Source organism: Ranitomeya variabilis, chromosome 1 (assembly GCF_051348905.1).
Source record: "Ranitomeya variabilis isolate aRanVar5 chromosome 1, aRanVar5.hap1, whole genome shotgun sequence".
Classification (NCBI taxonomy): Eukaryota; Metazoa; Chordata; class Amphibia; order Anura; family Dendrobatidae; genus Ranitomeya; species Ranitomeya variabilis.
The window spans coordinates 669,800,023-669,806,812 of NC_135232.1; the positions used below are offsets into that span (position 1 = coordinate 669,800,023).

At 43.0% G+C, this 6,790-nt stretch overlaps 1 long non-coding RNA gene across 1 annotated transcript; it reads right to left on the reverse strand.

The window, feature by feature from the left end:
- Window positions 1-1,158: 1,158 nt before the first annotated feature.
- Window positions 1,159-2,532, reverse strand: LOC143816438 (uncharacterized). Its single transcript, XR_013223948.1, has 3 exons — window positions 2,368-2,532; window positions 2,085-2,263; window positions 1,159-1,296 (listed from the first exon to the last, which is right to left on the reverse strand). It is a non-coding gene; the product is annotated as an uncharacterized LOC143816438 (long non-coding RNA).
- Between the last annotated feature and the right edge of the window lie 4,258 nt (window positions 2,533-6,790).

Here is a 6,790-nt window from a genome sequence, read left to right on the forward strand (position 1 = left end):
TGCTTCCAGGTGTCCGCCGGGAGGAAAAGAGAAAGTTCCCGGCCGGACACCTGGATTTAACCCCTGTAGGAGTGGCCGTAGGACCCCTCTCCTCCAGTGACCACTGGCCGGCTGGGGGTCTTCTAATTAGTGCATCACTAAAGGGGAGTGATGCCAGGGGGGAACTGGCACTGACAACCTTTCCGTGCTGCTCTATCTAGGTGCTCCCCAGTCAGAGACGCGCACCTTATACAGTACCGCGTCTGCCATTGTATAGAGATTTATTTAAACCATATTATTTATTTATACCATAGTCATCTGCTGAGATACAATTGAAACCGCAATTAGAGTGCGACACCACAGTTGTAATGAAGTTATGGGTCCACCCAGGTGTTTGACGCCCCCCCCCCCCAACCCCGAGCTGGACCCCTATCTATACCTCTGCCCCTCCTCCAGTTGAGGTCTCTCTTTTGCCTACTTGACTGCAGTGATTATGACTTGCTGACTTCACACTAGAACAGCATTGGAATGGATGGGGCTTAACAGGTAAAGAAAGCGAGGTAAACAGAGTTTTCTACTAGAAATCATTTAAGACATTTGTTTTTTGGGTGGGGTAGGGAGAGGTGGGGACAGAAGACAGGTGGTTTTGGAAGAGCTTTTCTATTCCTAAAGCATGTTTTTGAAGCTTTTTCATTTGACAGGGACTAATATGAAGCTGTTTCCTTCATAATCTGCAACAAAGTAGTAACATGCCCTTTTTTCCCACAAAGCCTTTTTGAAAAAACCTCTTCAGGAGAAAAAAAGCTGCAAAAATTCAAATGAATGGCTAACTAGAATTCCAATGGTGTTTTTGAAGAGGGTTTTGAGGAGTACTCTGGATAGGACTTACTTAAAAAAAAAAAAAAACACTCCTCCTTAAACATGGTGTAACACCACAAATGCGTCACCTAGAGTGGACCCTCTGGGTCGAAACACCAGAGCCCCCCTGAGCGAGCTGGCCAAGTGAGGACACCTCCTATACAGGGAGCTTTAGGGGCAAGCCCAGAGGGGTTAGTATCTCAACAGCAGATACCAAAGGGATGGCTCTAGAGGACAAGGAGTGTAGGGCAGAGGGAAGATCACGGGCATTGGATACCAGGAGGATGGACCGGGGGCAAAGAGGAAGGTGGGGTAGAGAGATGGGAATACTAGGACTGGTCCTGTAGACGCAGGGACATGGAGACGGGATAGGATCCAGGGACTGAGGACAGGTCAAGTAGACCAGAGACAGGGATACAAGACAGGCTCCAGGGACTGGCAGGACCTGACGAGGAGACACTAAAAAGCAAAAAGCAGAGCAGGGTAAAATCAAGTAGGAATTGCGCAAGGATTGTGCATTAAGGCAAAACAGGGACCTGACTAAAGCGCAGCAAAAGCGCCTGCACGAGGGCAGGCAAGGTAGTAGGCACAATCAATAATCAGGCGCTTACCCACCGCAGGAAGCTGCCTGAAATACGGTGGAGGCCGCCATGACAGGGCAGAGCTTCCGGGTCACGACCCTACTGCAGCATAAGGCACAGAAGGAGCGCGTGGCCGGGACCTAAGGCGCCTGCGCGAACAGCGGATTCCTCGAAAGCCAGAACGCGCCACGACGGGGGACAGAGGAGCCCAGATAAGTATTTGGGGGAAGTGTAACACATGGTTGAACATAGCTTAAGGGTTTGTAAGTCCCACTTTTACAATTGCTACATACCAGTCCTGACACTAGTTTCTTTTCAGTCCAAGTCAGCATACATGATCCAATTGGATGAACACGTAGTTAGGCTGTGCTGTCGTAGTAAATCAATTCTTCAGAAATGTTGACATGAATAAAAAGCTTTTTCCTCAATGCATTTCAACTACGTACCGTCGTCTTTTACAACTTAAAAAAAAAACACTTTTTTTTCTTGAAAAAGATGCTGATACATGTTGTGAATAAAAATCCTTTTCTTCATCATCACTTCTGAAGAATTGATTCACTCCAGCAGTGTAGCCCAACTACGTGTTCATCCAACTGGATCCAATATCTCCTGGAGGATTTATCCACCAGCCACAGGGCAGCAGCAGCTATTTTTCTTCATGCTTACATAGGAGTTTTGCCTGTCACAACTCCATCAGGTGAGCATAGCCAGCACTCCTACTTTCCCTCCATAGGGTATCACCGTTTTGTGCGCTCTGTTTTCCACTTCTAGCTTTACAAATCAGCATACAGACTCCATCTGGTGTGGCCATTCCTTGTGGGTGCTTAAATTTCACTTTCTGCTCCCTGTGGGTAGAAATACTCTTTGAAACTGAGATATTCTCATGCTGGTGGACTGGTTTCTCAGCTGGGAAAAACTACACCGAAATCAGGAGTTTTTGAATAATTACCTGTGGGCCTCTCAAAAGCCCTGGCGTAATGCATCTCATCAGCCAGCGATAGGCACGTCTCATAGCAAAGAGCCTCTTCTGCTGGGCTGCATAGCTTCTAGTATAGCTCTTATTACTGGTTTTCATCACCTGTCCCTTGGCGGTGCACCCCTCTCATGTGCCCAAGCCTGTAGAGAATAAAGTTGGATTCTACTCATGAACCTGACCATACTACCACTTACGAGTATTGATAGGTTCCTATAGATGTTTCCATACAACTGTTTGCCACTAAATATTTGCCTGGAGACGCATGCAACACTAAATAAAGCCATTTTAAAAAAAATCTGAACCACACAATGCAGTTTGTCCATCCATATATTGTTGATCGACATGCATCGCTTTTTTAGGCAAAGTAAACCATAACATAAATTTGCTAACTCATTGGTTACACTGTTTGACCATCTAGAACTATTGACTGTAGCAGAAAATTGGGCAGCGTCGGAAGAGGAGAGGTGGGGAATATCTGGGGTGAATATTACTTATTTTCTTAGTTTTAACCCATTCTGAGACTTTAGGAAAACATTCAACCCTCTGCACAATCCCCCTAACCCAAACAAGTTACCAGAAAAAAAATCAAGCCAATTTTCTTTTTTTTCAAGTGAGAAAAAATTGACATAGGGTGAAATCAGACATGATGGCAAACTATACAGCCAGAGACTCGCAGTGTTGTATTTCTCAATTGCATCATTTGAGGTATATTTAATTTGCTAGTTAATTTTTCAGGGGGATTGGAGAGTTGCAAAAAAAAATTGTGCAGATTTTTTCGTTTTTGCATGGGTTTTCTGCTGTTGACCATGATGCCAAAATAACGAGTTAACTTTTATTGCCTGGGTGGCTTGAACACGGTGAAACTAAATGAGAATAGGTTTCTTTACATTTTAACCATTTTTATACAATTAAACCTTACTTTGGGGGAAAATAAGGTAATTTTTTTGTGCCCCTTACAAATTTGGACTAAACATTTTTCTTTAGAGTTACATGGAATGAGGGATTTTTTTGTGAGAAAGGTTGTATTTTTAATTACGGTAGTTCTGTTTTGGAATACATGTAATTTATTGATTACATTTTTAACTTTTTTTTGGAAGGACGCAAAATAAGTGTAGCAATTTTGCTATTATCATCCTTTTTCTTTTCCCAAAATGCTTTTACTTCCTTAAACTTTAACCTACTTTGTGCACCATATCGCCCCAGAGGACTTCAAGCAGTGATCGCTTTTATAATGCTTTGGAAAACATATCTCCCATGGTGATTACTTCACACATGTATGTCAAGGTATGCCAAGGGATTAATGAAAAAGCTCTATAAGTTACATCGACACTACAAAAACATTTTCTTTTTACACGAGCTATGTGTAGGGGGAGCGTGTAAATTAATAGACCCTGTGTGCACAAAGTATTCCTTTGGGGGTGGGGGGGGTAGGGACCATGTTCTAATATTGTTAAGGCTATTTGAGCTAACAATTTATTAATTTATCTTTGACAGTAAAGTTACAGTCTATTTTGTTTTTATTTGACTGAGGATAAAATGCTTTTTTCCCCTCTGACACTTGTCTTTTCTAACTTAATTTGTAAACTTGCATAAATCTAGTCATTAATGCCCATTGTAAGAAGATTACTCGGTAAGCAGAGACCATCCCCAACCCTGAAAGGGATGCCACTTTCGTGGGTGGGACAGGTCAGTGCCTAGAGGTTTGCTGCTTACAATGCACACTGACAGTACCCTTTCTCGCCAGCTCGTCACTTCTCAGATAAGGTGCAGAGAGGGAGCGCACTGTCAGCGAGTGCACTCCCTGTCTGGTGAGAGTGATGTGGCGGCAAGAAAGTGCACTGTAACTGTGCATTAAAAAAAATAATCACTGATGACACTTTGACTCAGGCTGGGGACAGAGGCTGCGGCAGTGACCGCAGCCTCTGCCGCCTGATGACATCTGGTTTAAATATCCCAGCATGCACTGGTAATCTCAAATTAGGTGTCAAACAAGAAGTAGGTAAAAAATAAATCAGTTAGATAGCATAGTGAGGGAGTGATCAGAACTTTTTCCTTAAATTATATTATAAAGAGAGATTAGATTACTACATTAAATAGACATTTAAAATAAAATATTAGTTTTAGACCACCCCTTTAAAAGGGACTGTCAGCACGGAATGACTGTTCAACCCATGTACAGGTGCTTGGTGCATCACGGTGTGGCCAACCATTTAAGTTCGCCTTCCTGTAAAGGCGAACATTGTTGCTGTGGTTTTGTGCATGCAGGGCAGTGTGGCCTGGAGTCATGGGGACTCAGCCTTGCAGCACTGGTGCTGTGAGGCACCAGGCCGCCAGCCTTACTGGTGCACTATAGTCACGGAGGTGGTTAATGCACAATGCTGCTCCTTTAAGGCTATAAAAAAGGTTAGGGACCCACTGAGAGGTTCGCCGTGACATGGCAGTGGGCTTCATAAAGTCTAATCAGAATGCTAAATTAAGAACCTCATGTTCAGTGTTATAATTTTTTTCCTGACGGCATTAGATAAAAGTAAAATTTTGTTCGAACCATGTCTTTGTCTATAGTTCAGCTCTGTGATGTAATGCAAAAGAAAAAGGCAAGCATTGTTCCTGCTACCCTTTGTTTATATGTTCTGAACTCTGTAAGCATGATTTTATTTTTGCAAAACCATCTCTTTTCATCGGGAAGTTAAAGGGGTCCAGAGCAGCACAAATTGTATCCAGTAGGTGTCCACAACTCAAACAACAACTGGATGCACACCCAGGGACCCCCATATAAAGTTTTTAGGGAGATGGAAATAGAAGTTGGCTGAATTTCCCCTTTACACTTCCACTTACTTGTTTTCCCTCTGTCTCCACTCCCTTTACTTTGATTAACAGCTGTGGCTTTATAGAGCCAGAGTAGGAGCGGAGAGAGTGGGAAATCCAATAAATGGGAAGGGCCATGCCAAGGGTGCAAAGAGATCCTGTACTTTGCTTTAACACTCATTCTGTGCTGACAGTTTTTATAAACTCCAAGAAAAACATCAAGGACTGACTGATATTCTGCAGGAAGTACAATGATTGGACTGCACAGGACTGGGGTATTGTTATTTTCTCTGATAAAACCCACTTCAGACTGTTTGGGACATCTGGAAGAATGATTGTCCAGAAAAAAAAGGTGAGCATTGCCATGAGTCTTGTGTCATGCCAACAGTAAAGCACTGCCATAAAAATGGGATCTAAATCATCCTCCAAGAGAAACTTCTCCCAACCATCCAGGAATAATTTGGTGATGAGCAGTGCTCTATCCAGCATAAATGAGACCATGCTACAATGCAAAAGTGAAAACTACCGTAAGAGACTTGGTGAATAATACATTGAAATGTTGGAACAATGGCCAGGAAAATCCCCAGATCTGAATCCCATTGATAATCAATTTTCTAAAAGTGGGTGGTCAAACAGAACATAGAAGTTGAGATAAACTCCAAGCCAAGCACTTATTAGACAAGAATGGATGGTCATCAGTCAGGATTTGGCCCGGAAGCTGATATCAAGCTGCCAGGACGAAGGGACAATATGGTAAAACTCGAGTCTTTACATAAACTTAATGTATTTGTCAAAATAGTCTGAAAAAAATATTATAACATTAAAAAAAAATTATAATTGTACTTCAGCAATCCTATAAACATCAGACTAAGGGCTCTTTCAGAAGTCAGTGTGTTCAGTAGTGTGGTGACAGTTTTCACACGTACCGGAAACACTTAAACATGTAGACCCATTCAAGTGAATGGATCTGTGCACATATCAGTGTGTTTCCACGGACCATGTGTCCGTCAGCAAAATAGGTTGACATGTCCATTTTTTACCAGCAGCACGGGCCACAAAACGTCCTGCACATGGATGACACACAGTAATGTCATGACACACTGTGACACGTACCTGTCCCTGGGAAGCAGCGGTACAGTTAGCGCTGTTCCCCAGCGCCAGGTGCTGAAGACAGCTCTCATCATTCTCCCCTGCTCTGCCGGCAATCAGTGCAAGCAGGGGAAAATGATGAGAGTTATATTCAACTAATAACAGCGACAGCAGGCACAGATGGGACTATTACTCGCATAAGCCTACACCTGCTGCCGCTAATAACAGTGAGTGCAGGCGGTGAGCCATGGGAGTATTCATCACCCACAGTCTGCGCTATAAATAAATAAAAGAATAAATAAAGTAAATACAAAATCCGGCGTGGGTTCCTCTGTATTTCCTATAACCAGCCAGGCAAAACTTACAGATGGGAGCTGCAACCCTCAGCTGTCAGCTTCAGCAAGGCTGGTTATCAAGAATAGAGGGGTCCCTACTCTGGTTTTTTTTTAATTATTTAAATAAATAACTTTAAAAAATGGTGTCTGACCTGTCTTCTCATATC